The following is a 17,918-nucleotide window of genomic DNA, read 5'->3' on the forward strand; positions in this document are numbered from 1 at the left end:
CCTGAAATGTATACATATACAAGTGTATATAAATATACTTTTAGGTCATGTTTCGTATTGTGGCACTTCTGTAGAGACTCCTTTTAACATTCATGACCTTGAAGATGTCAGGAATAATACATATGGCCATCTGAAGTATTGATGCAATCTTGGGTTTAAAGTGAGGATGGGAGGGTGGGTTTGTGCAAAGAAATCCAGCTGACTGACATTCACGGGGGCGCCGTAACGTCCCCCCGGGTTAAAGACCTGTAGCATGCCAGACAGAAAGAAAATTAATTCCCATCATGTTCCTAAATCCACAACAATTTGTCTAAAGCGGCAAAGTCAATGTGAGCAGAGGGTGGAAAGTGATGGAAGGCTAAATATAAGATGAATTATGTATGTGGGGGCAAAAACTCCATTATACCATTAAATATCTGATTGACTGATGCTGTGGCAGCGAGGTTCAATTTCTTGGCTCACTCTTCAACGCCTCTTACTCCCAACAATCTCTAATCTCAACATTTCAAAAAAAAGAAAAACGTGCTCTGATTTTTTTCCCCCATGCCCTTAAGTCTTGTGAGCAGGCGCTTGTTTACTTAAGCGTACCTCGAGAAGGCTTGAAACACAGAAAAGAAATAGAAATGCTGCCCGTGAGTGTGTTTGTATTTCTCCGGTGGCGGCCGATGGATGTACTTCAGCGACGCGCCTCTGTTTACATGTTGATGAGGCTAGATGGCAGCAGTTGGATCAGATCAAACACAAAGCTGATGCTCTCGTGGTTTTACGGATCGAGCGCAGCCACACGCCATTTACTGTAATATGAATATATATATATAGTGTATATATTTTTGGTTTGTGGATTGTGGACTAAAATTAAAACAAAAGTATCCTTAATGTTCCGATTTGTGATGTAAATTATTAGCGATACAAAAGTCCATGCAGGTAAGTAATAAAAAATATTTCCATGTACCTTCATGCTGTGTGAAGTGATAAATTAGTCCTGCGGGGAGTACAGCACCGAGCGCCCGAGTCATAAATTTATAAAGGTTACGCCTCACATGACTGTGACCCTGCCTGCAACAGATGTCAGACCTATTAGTTATCTTAAATTAGTCATCTCGTGTAAGTCAGGATGTCAAGTTGGATCCTCCAAACATTTTGACATCCTCTGCTAATATTAGCAGGAAGTGTCGGACCTATTAGAGGCCGGGCGTGCATTGTCACACCGCTTCTCGGAGCACACGGGCGTCTGAACTCTTGCTCCCGTTAATCTCACAGTGCTGTTGCCAGCTGTAGATAACATGGAGAATCCATGGAGTGGAGGGCTTATCTGAACTGAGCACACGCTCTCGGGAGTGTGGGATTTCACCACAAATTCCTTTTCCTGCACTTCAGGTGTGACCCAATTAAGAGTTTGCTTCCATTCCTCTCAGCTCCTGCCAAATGATTTAGGCTGAGGTGCGGCCTTCAAATGTACAACGACTGGAGCGGAAATTGCTCAAGCCAAGCTTTGTCTAGAATGACGTCAAATCAGTCGTAGGATATCAGGATAGATGGGATAGATCCTGAAACTCGTTCATTCAGAATCAGCTGTTTGTCACTGATCACAGTCTGGTCTTTAATTTAATTTGGGAAAAAGCCTCATCGGAATATTTCAGATCCAAAATATGAAATTTCAACAAAGCAATGCTATCACAAGATCATGGCACTGGGCAAATTGCCCCAAATCTTTACCATTCAACATTCTCTTGCATCGTAGCCCATGTCTGCTCTCTCTCTCTCTCTCTCTCTCTTTCTCTCTGTATGGATTTTCTTCATCCTCTGAGACATGTTAAACAAAGTGATACTAAAGCCTTGGCAGGACCACCTAGGATATTTCCTGTATTGTGTGATCATTATTGACATTGGTGCTAATCTGAGGACAAAAGCTTGAGCAGCAGCAGCTTGATGAAAAAAAAAAAAAAATTAAAGGATTACTGGCAAACAATGAGCCCAGAGTTAGGTCATAAATACTACGGCCAATAGTCGCAGCAGCAACTGGGCCAAAAACCTGCTAATTAACTAAAAACATACTCTGTGGATCTGAAATGAAAACAACTGCGAGAGTTAGGTCATAAATATTACGGCCAATAGTTGCAGCAGCAACTGGGCCAAACACCTGCTAATTAACTAAAAACATACTTTGTGGATCTGAAATGAAAACAACTGCGACCTGATCACAATCACAGGTGACAGCGTTCAAACATCTTTTTTTTATTCTCTTTTTATTCTCAACTCTTCAGCTGTGATGGCTTTCAAACATCTTTTTTTTATTCTCAACTCTTCAGCTGTGATGTTTCCATCTGCAAATTCCTTCTTTTTTAGTAAATGTCTTTGAAACCAGGTCACAACCTGTTTCTTTGTCTGGTCCAAGGACTGAAACCTAGTTCCCTTGAATGTTCTTCCAGTTTTTGCAGAGCAAAAAAAAAACCAGATGGCGCTAGATCAAAACTTGTTGATGAGCTTCAATCACTTGTACATGTACAGGGGCTTCTAATTCTTAAGAAATATAAATACAATACAATAACAAATGTTATAGAATGGCAATAATTTTGCTTTTTTTCTTTTAGTCTTTGATTTCAAATTCTGTTTTTTTGCATCAATTTTCTGCAGGATTCAAATTGTGTGTTTTGAGTTCACAAAGACACCAAAACCAGTCTTGGTGTCTTTGTGTGCTGGACGGCACTACGTCTACAAACACAAAGAGTACGTTGAATAACAATCAATGCCAAAGAGAGGAAAAGTGCACAAAAGAATAAGACAGGAGAGAGCAATGAACCAAATTCAATTTCAGTCTGGGCTGCTCCAGCTGTCTGCAACATAAAGCCAGGACTTGTGAAATGGGCAGCAATGTCATTATTATTCAAACCTGATGAGCCGCTTTCTATCTGAATGAACAGTTCACTTCAGCTCGCCCAACAACTATGCTAAGCGTTATGAGGATTGGTTTGCTTTGGGCTGTTTTTTTTTATTTTTTTAAATCGACTGCTATTTTAAAAAAAGGTCGCAACGACGGAATATTTAGCAATATTGGTGAGAAAGCAGGTATATGTCGATGATGTTATACTAATTATTTAAGGTTTGTTTTGCATTTGTTTTTGTAGGCTAGGGGCTATGAATAATTATGATTCATTTAGCTGTCTTAAATTTGAGATATCGGTTTGTTAATTAAAAAAAAAAAACAAGTGGTTTCTCCACAATTTCTGCAGAATTAAAATTTTGGCTGTTCACTGTCTACAACACAAAAGACCTCATTAGACTTGTGTGGATGAGGCTCTGAGGACTAAACATGTGAGGACTCAAACTTCAAAAACCTCTAACACAATGTCATGAAAGCCCCCCCCATGACTGCGTCCATCAGAAACACAGTGTCTACAGTACCTGATTATCATCAGGTGCCTTTCAATTAGTAACTTCCACCAACTCTGAAACACTGTTTCATGCTGCTTGTTCAAACAATGGATCATTTTCTCTCCACTAAAAAAAGCTTTCGAAAAAAAAAAAAGCATGTGATCAGACTGTAGATGAGGCCAGTTTATGTTAGCATGACTCCATCACACCCTCAACACTGTCTATCAACCATTATTATGATGATATTAATATTATGTCAGCTCAAGCCATTGTTAAACGAGTCTTGGTTTCGAATCCCAGGGGAAACATATCCCTAAACGTCCCCGTCGTGGAATGAATAAAGAATTCGATTATTATCATTATTATCATTATTATGAACCTGTGTTTTAATGAAAAGAAATAAAATGAGAAGTCGATCGCACCATGGGCAGTTGTAAACCACATGGAGAACAGAAGATAAATGACATTCAGCTCGTGGCCTCCCCTGGGTTTAAAACTACACCAAATATAGAGAAGTGTAAAAGGTGTAGCTTTGAGATAAATGAAAACAACAGCAAGAGTTGTTTGTAAATCCCTTACACAGGTTAGGCTAAAAATACTTTCTGAATAACCTCCAAGACCTCAGACACTGCCACTGCTGACAGCGAGTGTCGGGTGCAGGTGTGCAGGTTTAAAGTGGTTTAAAGGTTTTACAGAGAAACATCTCTTTGGAGAAATTGGATTAAAAAAAAAATAGACGGAAAATGGATGAATGACATCATCACTTTAGGGTTTGAAATTCTTGAGCTTAACAATGCAATTATATCACAATTAATGTCAGTTAAAATCATCAAATCCTGTGTGGAACCAATCATCGGTTTTGACAGTAAGCATTTTTTTTTCAGTCGGCTGGTCGGTCCTTCCCTCGTGTCTCTGTGCAGTCAGCCAAGTTTTCCATAACACTAAATGTGCGAGTGTCAAGTTAACTCATATGTGAACTCCTGAAATGCAGAATATATCTAAACAACCCCTTTAAGAGTGTGCACGGTGTAGACAGACTGTTAGTGAGTCGATACTTCATTCATCACACTGTACCGTTCCTCATCCTTTGTTTCCAGTAAAAGCCCCCCCCCAACCCTGATAATAAATACTAATGTTCTCATATGAACGGTTGAGACAAACGCTGACTCAGACTCTTTTATAAACTCTGCCTCACTGTTGTGTCTGCCAATACCTCACTACACCGGTGTGTGTGTGTGTGTGTACTACATCAGACATCAGTCATTGTAAAATATGCACTCCCCCGTCTTCTTCCATTTGTGAGACGACATCACGGAAGTAATGTAGTTATCAAGTGTAGCTGTAAGTACTATCCTCCAAGAACAAACTATTTACTGTAGCTAAGTTCATAAACTCTGTCCCACAAAGGTGGCATCGAAACAGACGTCGTTTTTGTCCCGGTACTTTTCCAGGTCCTCCAGTTTCTCAGAGTACTTCTCCAGCTACTCCAGTTTACTCCAAGAGTCCAACAACATGCAAGAGTAGTTTAATTGTTCTGTTTTTCTATATGGTTGACCTACAGTAAGAATAAGAAATGAGGAGCTACAGGTCAACCGGTCGGACTCGTCAACGGTTTGTTCTTTTGTAAAGAAATTAATCTAATTTAAATCTGGATTCACTGAGATACTGTCAAATAACCCTTTAAGACTTCAAGTAAAACTACATTCTAGCACTTCGCACAAATTGATCCCATCAAACAAAGTGCCGACTCGGCAGACTTGACAGTGGTTAGAAATGTGCCATTAGTGGTCTTTAGTCCTCGATGATCATTGACTGCTTTTTTTTACCTCTCTTATCTGTCACTTTATTGCCTTAAATTACAATATCGACCAATGGAAATAAAGACATTATCGACAGCCCTTATACCATAAGTATGAGTGCAGTTTGTACAGGCCACAGCCTGAGCTCCTACTACGGTGTAAAGGCTGTGGAAATAAGAATATTTTCACATGTTTTTTTTTTTTTTTTCAAGCACACCCCGGCATGTTGAATTGTTTTGTTTACACATCAAAGATGAGAGCAAATGGTGAAAAATACACTGCACAGTGTATAACAAGCTGCTTCTGAATTACTTTTAAATAATACATCAACTTGGCCTGATATCCAATGTTTTGCACACATTTTTAAGTTGTTTTTTTTTGTGAAAGATAAAGAAATGACTAAAGATTGCCAATATCTACTGAATGTTATTTTTTAAAATGTATAAATAAAAACTTTGAGACCTTTTGGTTTACAGTGATCAGCTGCCCTGAAGCATCTATAACGTGTGAATCCAGAAGTTGTCTGAGAACCAGATTCATGATTTTTTTTTTCTCTCTCTCCACTCTGTCTTTACAAACCATCAGCTCAATACTAGGCTTCACAGTATGCCAACAGAAATGGCCGACTGTGTCCACTGACAGTTTCACTGTTGTCATTTTTTAGCTTTAATTACAGCGTCTCTGTTAGGATAGGTTGTCTAATCACGTATCAGCATTTTTACAGTCAAAGGCCGGACGTTGAGCAGGGCGACGGGTTACACCCTGGACAGACTGACCTCCGGTTCATTAAAGTGGACGACTAAAACTCTAGCATTCATGGCCGATCATGAGAACGAGGTTTGAACCCGTCAACGTCGTACTGTAAGGCAAAAGCACTAACCACCTTTCCACTAAACTGCTGGTTTGAGAGGAACCTTATCGAACCTAATGACAAAAGCCTTTTAAAGCTACATGACAAAATGTCAAAAGTAAAAAAAAAAAAAAAAAGAAAATTGCACATGTCCATGAAAAACAGGCAGAAGAACAAGCCCCGAATGATCTTCTTCACCCCCCCCCCTCCATGTCCCCTCCCCTCCCACGCCTCCCAGTTACATGAGTGTTATGAAAGCACCTGTAATGCCGGTGTTCAGAGGGGAACATGGTAATAACAAATGATTGGACATGTCAATGGGACTGTGAGTGTGACTGTAATGGCCTAGAAAATGGAGACAGAAAACAATGTGCTGCTGTGGGATGATGAACGAATGTGAGGGACGAGGCAGGCGTCAAGTGGCCATGATGAGTCCCACATGCTGGGACTACCTGCCCGAAATCAGGCAGTGTATTCAGAGCCTGGAAACACACACGAACCTGGGCAGCATATCAATAGAGAAAAGTAAGTCAGCAGTCAGTAATAGGATAAAAGAACATTTGTTCTACGAGTCAAAGACACCTGAAGATGCGGCAGAAATTCAATCAACGCCTTGAATGAGGTGTTATTGCATTCAGGCAGCGGCACATTCCGCCAAACACGCTTCACACGCCGGGAAGTTATTAAAGCACAGAGACATTAGCATTAAAATTAAAGTTAAAGGCAAACTGTCGCTGAATATAAATCCTGAGCAGGGAATATATTTACTGAGGGAACTCATCTTTTATAATTGAAGAAGAATGTGTGGGGAAAATGAACAAGGAGGACGGAGCGCTGGAAGTAAAAGACCTGCCCAGACAGATGAATGCTATTACAGAGTGAGAGTGAGATGGCTGGCCTGGAATAATAACTTCCTCCGCCACATTATGTTAGTGTTCCACTGATAAGATCGTTGGGAAATGGCAGCTGTTGGAAATAATGCAATTCATTGTGTGTTGCTGTGGGACACTGCAGGGCCCCTAAATGAAGCATGTCTTCTATTAGACACCCTAAAGAAACAAACTAATAGCCCTGCGAAGACTCGCCATTTATAATATGAGGATAATTCCTATGATTCATTAAGCAGAAGCACAAAACAGTAGTATACTCTGATTAGAAGCGTCCTCGGGGGAAATTCTTATGTTAATTTGCTCTAAATTCTCTCTTTGACGAAGCGACTTGTCGCGATGCGTTGTAGATTAACACCCCGGGTCACATTGCATTGTGGTCCCATATTGTTTCTGCGTCACAGTAATGTTGTTTACATATGTTTAATAACGTAGTCCATTTTTGTCAGCACAAATTCATTACCTTCTCTCTACAAAACCCGTATGAGGAGGAGGAGGAGGAAGATTTATTTTATACTGAGGAAATTTACTTCATTTCTACACCCATTGTCTACACACACCCACATACAGATACACATACAAATACACACAAACACCCATGCACATACCTATTCACATGTGCGATCACACAGAAACACACCAAGTTCATTTCTTTAAATTATACATATTGTGAACAGCATTTGAATATGAACGGGCAACATCAGGGGATTCTAGCTAACATTACATTGAGCCATTTTTAGATTTATACGTAATGCCAACCGCGAACGAGTCCAACCTGCACCGATGCTTTTGTTCAGTAGCGGCGAAAATATCTCTGCTCAAAAACATTCATGTCATGGAATCAAATATAAAACTAAAGAAAAACAAAATGTCCTCAAGACTCCAGAATCAAAACTTCATCATCAATAGACAATAATGTTCCTGAAAAACAAAATGTCCTCAAGACTCCACAACCAAAACTTCATCATCAACCCCTCAGAGCAACAGCAAAGTCATAGCTATGCACTGCATAGGTAAAAAAAAAGACATCTTTTAGCACACCACAGCAGTCTTAGCCCAACACCAAAGACTGTCATTGTTTGAGATCGTCCATTACTGACTGAACACCAGCTCTAAACAGACTTTAAAATAAAAACTTGAAATAATGTGTGATAAAATGCTGTATTAGTCACTGTTACCTCTGACTACGTAATTATCCATAACAATACATCAGGTTTACGCTCTCAACGGCAATTACAATATTTGTATTTCTAACCACTTGAAAGGAAAAACCATTTTTAGCATTTAATAAATGCAGTGAAGACAAAAGCTTGAACTCACAAACAGAAGGTAGATCAGACAAGACAGCCTTTTAAACAACTGAATGTAACCATGCCGAGTACGAGTTTATACCATCATCATCATCATCATCATCATTATCAACCCACTGATGATCTGAGCCGGACTGATGAAAGCCTCTCACTGTCTTTCATCTATCGTCTGGCTGTAAGCCCTGCTAGTTGGACCAGTCTTTTAATCTTCAGAGCTAAAATGATTGTGAAGCTCTTGTCAACATCATTTGGTCTCACCAGCTCCTTGTCTACTGCAAATGTGTTGGTATAGAGATTATCTACTGTATCAATGAATAACAGAACATCAATGGTAAATAAAAATAATAAATAAAAAAAAAAATCAAACTTAAGCTCAGTAAACTTTATTTGGAAACCTAAAATATATATTTAGTGGCAAGATCGAATCCCAGTTAGGGCGGTTGGTACCTTACAGTGGACTCACCACCCGCAGGAAGGTTCAGGCGGGGGGGGGGGGGGGGGGGGGGGGTTGGTACGGTGCAGTGTGATTTGCCCCAGCGACCTGGTAACGGATAAGCGGACGAAAATGGATGGATGGATGGAAAGTATATTTATCTTTGTCTTATTATTGGATTTTCAGGGTCACCAGAGAAGCTGGAGCTGAACCCAGCAGTGATTGGACAAAGGTGGGGTTACAACCATTCACATTCCTATTCACACACAAAGACAGTTCAAACAAATAGTGAGCAGCTCAAGCTGAGTGTGCGGGGAGTACTGAATGGGGACGGAGCCACGCTGAGTGGCACCAGGGAGCTGAGGGATTTGAACCTGTGACATCCCGGACACAAGTCTGCTTACTTAACGACCAAACCACCAGAGGGTGTACAGTCCCTCTTATCTACTATACAGTACATATAAACGTCAACACTTTAGTAAGTACGGTGTGGTGTAAGTTGCACGTAAATTTGACTTACCCTCCATGTCGATGCCCACGAAGGTGTCTGTTCCCATGGTGATCTTCTCCACTCCAACATCAAAGCTGCACTCTTCAAACTGCCCACCTGCTAATCAGCTCATCATCTACAAACAAAAATGGAGGAATGGGAAATGTCAGATACACCAGGCTTTAACTGAACACAAACAAGCCTCGTGTTAAACACTAGAAACAGTCAGTGAAAATATTTAAATGTATAATACAAGAAAGAGTCACTTTTTTTAGGGTATTGTATTAAAACCTGAGAAAATTTTCAGTATGAAAAGCACTTTTTGAAGCACTTTTTGCTTTTGTCATTCTCATTGTTGAAGCTCCTCTCAAACATTTGGTTTTATACCAAGTGAGTGTGAAGCACATATAGAAGCAGACAGCAGCATTAAAATCAGAAGTTCGTCGTTGTTGTTGCTGCTGCAGGAAAAAAAAAACCTCAGTTCATGCCTTTGTTTCGTACTTGTCTTCACAGAAAAACCTTTTGTAACCAAAAACTTCAGTCTTTTCATATTTTTTAACTTACGTTTTTTCTGCCTTTTCTGCTGCTCAACAGGAGAGAAAAGAGAGAAAATAAATAAGGAGAACAACAGCCATGAAATTCAGAGGCACTTATTTTTCTGACTATGAACACAATTCACACTTGAAAAAACAGAATATTAAGTGTACCAAGGCAGGCAGACAAAAGCTGTTCTTGATTGTACGACTAGTTCACATAATAATACATATTATTTATAGCCCCCTGTAGGACTCTGAAGGTAAAACTGGTAAAATTAAAATAAAAATATAAAGACAAATTATTTCAGCAGCCATTTTGTTCCTTGTCAGCAGGTATTTCACCATTTAACGTTTGACATTTTTGGTGAAGTGCACGAATTTAATTTCCCCTCTCCTTCACACAATATATTATATATGTCAATAAACACAAAAAATGACGGTAAAATAACACTTTGACATGGATAAAGGATTTTTTTTAACTTTCAGACAAAAACGCAGACACACTACAGCCACAACAAGTACACAAACAACATCAATATATGAACCGGTGATGTATTTTTAATAGAAAAGACAACACAACACACCTTCATGTCTTCCGTTGAAGTACAGACACTCCCTGATGAACGTTAACCGTGACACGAGCTAATGGCTACATACCTGGCTACGTTACCTTTTTCCTCAGAGTCAGCGACGACATTTTGAACGCCGTGATTTAATTTGTGAATGTCATACACGGTAATTAATACAAATAAAAAAACAAGGATAATTTAAAAAACAAAACTTAGATTCGTTTGTTTCGAAATTATCCGTTGCCGTCGTAGCAGATAAATAATACGCCTCTCTTATCGGCCTTAAAGCGTGAAAGTTAAGTCCGGGTTGCCAGATTGGGGGAAACAAGCATCCGAATAAAAACAAGCCCAAAAGATTAGAAAATACACTACAACACTACAAAAAATAGAAAGGTTGTCTATTGACCTACATTAATCAGGGCTGTCAATCGATTACAGGTTTAATCAGATTAATCACAGCGTAGCTCTGGATTAATCAAGGTTTATTTTCACATTAGTAATTTAAATAAACATTCCTAAATACCATGAAACAGACAGACAAAAATCATCAAGAAGATGTATGTATGTGTTTCACAAATGTTTGCGTTGGCAGATTTTAGTTATTACTGTGGATCTCGGCAATTGTTTGTAGAAATAAATGGGAGCTGGTTGTGACATTTAAGCAAAGAACCTGGGAACAATGTTCCCTAAAATAAAAGAGAAAATTAGAAATAGTCTTTCTTTAAAGTGAACTATGGAGTAAGATGGTGATGGTGATGGAGATGGATGGCGGTTGGTTATTAGCAGCAAACGTAAGGTGGTGATGGTGATGGAGAAGGATGGCGGTTGGTTATTAGCAGCAAACAGCAGCAGGATTTCAAGCTTCAGTTGGGGAAAAATGATTAGCCATCCCTGGTCTGGGTCGTGTCATGTATCTGGGGTATAATTGCTCACTTCTCTGCAGTCTTCACCTTGCAGCTGTACACACTGTCCTTTAAAAATGATGTAACAACCACAGGTGGTCTAAGCCGTGGTTCCACCTGCTTGGTCCAAGTGCCAATCCATTTTTCTAAGTCTATCAGGCACCATCCCAGTGAGTGTCTCAGCTGTGGGACTCCACAGACGTGGTCTAGTGTTGAGGACACCAGAACCGTGTATTTCACACCGAAATACTTCTTTCTTCATCACCTTGAGACTTTTTATTATAAGCTGTGAAAAATTACTGTCACTGTAAAACCAACCCTTGTCACTGAACTCTTTTCTAAATGTAACCATGAATTATTATTGACCAAATCTGAACATTAAAACAGAGGAACTATTTCAATGATTATTTTAGTTTGGATTTTCATTGGCCGATGTTGGACGTCAGTTTTTGACATCATCTTGAAAACTTTTTATATGCTAATAATTCTATATCCAAGTTGCCTAGGGTGCCATCTGCTGGGGAGGGCTATGCTGTAGCCACCTCAGATTTAAAAAAAAATTACAATTGGAGCCATTGGGGGCGCTAAATCATAATATCACCTAGTGTACCAAAATGGCAAAGGTCGACAGGTATAGAACCTGCAGAAATCCACACATCCGTCTGATCTATACCTGCAGAAATCCACACATCCGTCTGAGGACTTTACGACTCACCCTGGTACATGAGTCTCTGTGAACCCAACAAACACCAACAAAGATGAGCAGAGTGTGAGTTCAAAGCTGCATTAATATGAACATGAATACACAACACCACTGACATCTGAGATATGTTAATTGTTGGCTGCAGGGGGCTCCACTCTCTGCAGTGTCAATTACCACCGAGGCAGAAGTCATTTTGTCATTAGCTTGATGACGTCCTCTGACTGACCGACGCAGGGTGACATTGACTTTTCTTTTTTTTTTCATATAAATGGTGCATACAAAATTAAACAAAGCCTAAGTGGCAATGTGTTTTGTGAGAGTTTGTGGAGGAATTAAATTATTTGTAATTAATAATACATTTTGACACAATTTTGACACAATTTTGTCCCATATTATTAATTCCATAATTTTAACTTTTATAAAAAAAAATAGGTTTTGAATGTCTAAATCCTATAGAACTCTTCCTTTTTCATTCAAAATCAGGAGTAATTCACCTCAATGTAAAGTTCAGTGTGACTAGATGTAAAAAAAAAAAAAGTTTCTGACTTTCATGTGGGAGAATTTCTGGCCTCTTTGTGATTCCAGCTAATCTGCAAAACAAACAGGGTCCTCATGAAATGAGCGCAATCATACGCTTTGATTACCCCTCAGTCACACAGCTGCCTGCTGATCCGAAAGTGCTTCCTCCTGCACAAGTACCTTGATGCTAATCACCCGTTTTGTAATTGAGACTGACAATCTCGCTCCACAGTATAGGATGACTTGGTAGCCATGGAAACCGCCGAACGTCTGCCATCGTGTTTCCTGAAGACTCCTTCTTTTCCCGACTGGATTTGTCATTGAACATCCATGGACGGCAGAGATCGAGCGACTGTTTCTGGTCAAAGACCGACAGTGTTCGCCTGTTGTGCTAATGAACATTTGGAAGAGCATTGTGTTCTGAGTTTCTTTCACCTTATAACTGCTACCGCTTCAGCACAGAACACTAAAAATAATAACGCTGTTCAGAGAACCTGAGCACCCGCAGCAGTGAATTCCCTTTTGCCACCTGACCTGTTATCATCAGTACAGGTGTGCAGAATTAATGCTGCAGAGTCTGACGTCTGCGCCTGTTTGGGATCGGCCGCGTGTGTGTGTGTGTGTGTGTGCCTCAGCAAAGAATGAATTCCTTTGACCCGGCTTACAATGTAGCCCGTGGATGACATCCAGGCTGCGAATGAAATCACAGCAGAAACTGCTGCCGACGCACTATTTCATTTACCTACACCGAGGTGTGAGTGCTGTGTTTCTGTGTAGCCAGCAGAATGGGCTGACAGCTGAGACGCTGAAAGGGATTTGATGTCAATCCTGTAAAAGCTCTATTTTTATTATTGTTATTATTATTGTTACTGTTGTTGTTGTTGTTGTTGGCTCTTTTTCCAGGTTAGTTTACTTCTAAATGGGTTTCTTGTGGAAAGTAAAATACTGAAAAAGTTCTTAGACTGATCCAAAGTAGATTGAAACTTGGCAACCGGACTGGTTTGGTCTCTAGAAGCATTTGACCTTTGACCTCTGACCTCTCTGAAGAAGCCCACCAGGCTTCTGGTGGCCAAGCTAGTTTGAACTGCTTCAGACAAAATGACCTGGATAACTGAGGACCTACATATAAATATATTCCCATTTTTTGTATTTTTTATAAGTTTTACAGATTTAAATGTGACTGCAGGTTGTTTTCGGGGTCTTTCTCCCCCCAAAAACAACGGTCAGACGAACAAACCGAACCTACAACAACACCGTGATCGTCTGTTGCAGTGGAAACATCTGTGCAGGAAATAAAAAAATCCGTGACATAAGGTAATCAAATGCATGATAATCACAGCACTAAACTGAAATCCCTGCGACAGAATATATATTTATGATCATTTTACAGCAGCTCCTACATCCTCGGCCACTTCATTACCTGTCAATTCCTCATCTTTGCTGAAAAACGCAGACATTTTTTCCAGTGGTTTGTTGCTTCCAAGTTAAAAAAAAAAAAAAAGCAGCTCTGGCTGTAAAATCTTCAGAGTGAATTTAGCGTTGGACAGAGACGAGCCAGTGAAAACACATCCACTCTCTGTTTGACTGATTGCACTTTGTAATTACTTGGTGATTTATTTCCGAGCTGCACGGAGAAAGTTGTTAGAGCCCGGTTCACTTTGCCTCCTCAGAGAGTGGATACAGTACGTGCGGTATTTGTGCGCGCGTGCAAACATTTTATTTCATTGTGCTCCAGTGAAACCTGTTTGGGAAATGAGCGCTGATGTCTGCAGAGTCGCTGAGGTTCCTGGACGGACGCCAGGCAGGACTGTGGCTGTGGGAGCTCAGGTGAGGGGAAAAAACAGAATGAGATTTTCTCTGTTTTAATGGAAAACAAAAAAAAAAAAAAAAAATCAAAGGGACACAGGAATAACAAACCTGCGGGTCGGGGGCAGTTGTCTTGTCAGTGACTTGTCTTGTTAATTTTCAATCATGTCGAACCACCTGACATTTACACATGATAACCTCCTGCTGTCCTCTAACTCACTGAGGCTCGGGATAATATCATTCATAGACTACACGCTCCAGGAGTTCCTCCTCCACCTGCACCTGCACCTCCACAATAGACCAGACGATGGGGGTAAAACCTGAAGAAGACTATTGGATGAGAGGTGAATCACAACACCGCAAGAGTCTGGTTTCCTTTTACTAAGAATATCGTCTCAATGTCAAACATGTTGCTGTGAGTACAGACTCTACCACAGCTAACGTTAGCTACAATCAGAGCTAACATTAGCTACAACAGTCTTGGTAAAGACACCAGAGCTAACGTTAGCTAAAACAATCCTGGTATAGACACTAGAGCTAACTTTAGCTAAAACAATCCTGGTACAGACACCAGAGCTAACATTAGCTAAAGCAATCATGGTACAGACACCAGAGCTAACGTTAGCTACAACAGTCCTGGTACAGACAAACGGTGTAGCTAACATACATAGACCAGATGACAGGAACTCGTGGTTTTTCTCCACTGTGAGAACCGACACTAACTTTTTAAGTGTGCAGTTTTCGGCTTCATCAGCAGAACCCCACCCTCCCTCTCCCTTCCTCAGGCACTGCAGGTTTGCAGCAGCATGAGTTTGCAAGCAGTTTTTTTTTTAAATGGAATTTTAAAAACAGCATGTATATTTGGCTTCTGAAGAGTTCAGCAAATCTGCTGTCGGACAGATAGGGTTATGATTGCACTGGATTTATTTTATTTACTGAGCCATTATGAGCATTTAAGCTGGGCTAGGCAGCAAATACTGGAGTTTCCGATCAATAATTCCATAATAACCTTTCAACACAAGAGGAGAAAGAGAGGCAGTCGCTCTCACCTCCTCTGGGCTTTGATTTCAAACCCTTGGGAAAATCTGTCCATAATAATGAAGGACTCTGACCACAGTCCAGTGAAAAGTAGCCTCTACACTGGTTTAATTTGGACTCAACAGAAATAATGTTCCCTCTGCTGATGTTAAGCACACGCTGCCAAAGAGGCAACAACTCTTGTACCAAAAAAAGGGTTTATTTCTGCCCAAGAAAAACTTAATCTTGTTAAGTAAGTTAGGCTTCAGAAAAATAACCTCCATATTCAATCACTTTTTCTATGAGATATTCCAGATCATTCTCAGCTAGAATAAAACAGGACCAGGGTTTAGAATTGTAAACATCCTGTTTCGTAACGTACCTTAACGTACCTTAACATACCTTATGGGAGATTTGAGTTTTACTCAAAGTAACTAGACGTACAGAGCCTTTAAGATAAACATTTGTACTAAAACAATCATACGGTTAATAAACTCTGGCGGGCCACATAAAATGATGTGGCGGGCCACATTCGATCCGCGGGCCTTGCGTTTGATATATGTGCTTTAAGGTGCCCAGGGTTACCAGCTGTGTAAATCTCTAAAAAAAAAAAAGTATTTTAATTGAACGTATTTTGATTTGGGTTTTAAGTTTAAGAAATGAGAAGAACATTAAAACAGTAAGCCTTAACACACACACACACAAAACACACACAAAGAGCAAAACAACAGCAACAAGATAGCGGTTGAGCGGCGCCCAGCTCCTCGGGCGGCCTGCTAGCCTGGCAGTACTTGATAATCTTTTCACTGCTTTCACTCGACTCTGTTTTATCTCAGTTCACATAATCCTTTTTTCTCTGTCTGATCAAGTGAACGCTAAATTACGGCTAATGAATTCCATCCAGAACTGGGGTAAACATGTCGATCAAACGGGATCAGATCGGATTTTTTTTTTCTTTTTAATGAACCGCGACAAAGCAGAGAAATTAAAAATAAAAAATATAAAACAAAAGACCCACAATGACAGTTTCTAACAGCGATGACGTAACAAAGTCCAGACAGAAGAACGTTTGTCAGAGTGACCTCTGTCAGAAAACGCACTTTTCTTCGGCTCTTCTTTGAGCTGACTTTTCAGATACCTCCGTGTTGGTTTTTCTTTGTCCTTGTTTGTTTATATCAGTGTGAGAAGCCTCCATACATTGTTAATGAGAGAGAGGAGACGGGAGCAAAGTCACGGAGAAAAGGCCGAGCATCGAGAAGACTCTCCTGAGCCTCAGCTCTTTTTTTTTACATATGAGACAGAATTCTTACTTTTTAACTGTTTTGTGACTGGTTTAAGACCGGGGTATTCACTCGTCTCAACCTATGAGAGCATTTGGGGCGGGGCTAAAGGCTGCTGCAAAAACTTGGAGAAAGTTACTTGCAGTACTACCGTCGACCCCTAGGGGTCCGATATTAACTTTTTGCCGATAACCATGGAGAAAATTACCAAACTTTGGAGTGATAGAACCAAAGTTACCTGCAGTACTATTGTGGACCCCTAGGGGCTGTGGACCTGCTGGTTAAAGACCATCAGTGTAGTATGATGTGAGTAGAAATGTCCGATATTAACGTTTTTGCCGATATCCGATATGCCGATTTTGTCCAAACATTTAATTTCCGATTCCGATATCAACCGATACCGATATTCGCAACCGTTTGGTTTAAAGGCAGAGGACACGTGTCACAATGAGTTCGAGATCGGGTTTTCTTTATCGGAGGAAAAACCAATAACGATTCTTTTTAAAGGCAGAGGACACGTGTCACAATGAGTTCGAGATCGGGTTTTCTTTATCGGAGGAAAAACCAATAACGATTCTTACCGATATAACTAAGCTAATATCGGCCAATAATATCGGTTTGTTTCCCGGTTCATTGAGTCATTAAAGTCATAATAAATTATCATGAAAAGAAACGTTTGTTTTAATTGAACAGATTGACTTCTAAATTCCACCAGTGATTTGATTGGCCGTCACCCTTCTGGTTGCCGTAGCGACACATTCCATCAGTTTACGGCTCGTCGTCCTGGCTGTCACGTGTTCCTCTCTACCTGCAGGTTTCCACGGCGGTCCGGTCGGAGCCAGTGCTTGGCCTCCCTGATCGGGCTCCTCTAACGATGCTGACAGAGTGATCATTCATCCACAGGGGGGGGCTCTTGATGAGCCACGGTTCAAATGTTAATCACCCAAGATACTTGGCAAATTGACAGAGGTCCATTCACGCTGCCGTCGCCGCCACCGCCGCGTTCGCTCTAACGGCCAGGCCTGTGTGCTTCCTCTCAGCCTTTGATACGGGGAGACACACAGGGAGCCCCCCGCTGGCTGTTTTGCAGTCCTCCGCCTATGTACACCCCCCGCCCCTCATTTTAACCACGATAACGGTCGGCGCGGTGGCGCCCTTATCCGCTGAGCCAGCGTTTCAGGCTAACAAGGTCCCATCCGGACCCCCTCCATCATCGTGTCAGGCTTCTGAGGAAGTTCACTCTCCTGAACAACTGAGTCTTGTTTACACTTACTACGAAGCTGCCCCCCCCTCGGCCCCCGCCCCGGGTGTTTACAGCCCTCTTCATTGACTCTCTGTAGTTGGACTAATTTTATTCCAACTGCCATCAAGGCTGCAGGAAGTTATTTAACGGCTCCTGTCACCACGTGTTGGTTTTTATTATTTTGTAACATTTTCTCGACATT

The 17,918-nt window shown here is 40.8% G+C and overlaps 1 long non-coding RNA gene across 3 annotated transcripts in view; it reads right to left on the reverse strand.

The window, feature by feature from the left end:
- Positions 1–10,792, reverse strand: part of LOC103387879 (uncharacterized) — an 83,816-nt gene extending 73,024 nt beyond the window's left edge. For 2 of the 3 annotated variants that reach the window (XR_001760958.2, XR_522469.3), the window contains exons 1-3: positions 10,262–10,792; positions 9,706–9,724; positions 9,172–9,277 (exon numbers count right to left, since the gene is read on the reverse strand). This is a non-coding gene — a long non-coding RNA (uncharacterized LOC103387879). The remainder of the gene's footprint in view (positions 1–9,171; positions 9,278–9,705; positions 9,725–10,261) is intronic. The other variant, XR_522470.3, reaches the window with a different exon arrangement.
- Between the last annotated feature and the right edge of the window lie 7,126 nt (positions 10,793–17,918).

This window comes from Cynoglossus semilaevis, chromosome 13 (genome assembly GCF_000523025.1).
Source record: "Cynoglossus semilaevis isolate Cse_v1.0 chromosome 13, Cse_v1.0, whole genome shotgun sequence".
Lineage (NCBI taxonomy): Eukaryota > Metazoa > Chordata > Actinopteri > Pleuronectiformes > Cynoglossidae > Cynoglossus > Cynoglossus semilaevis.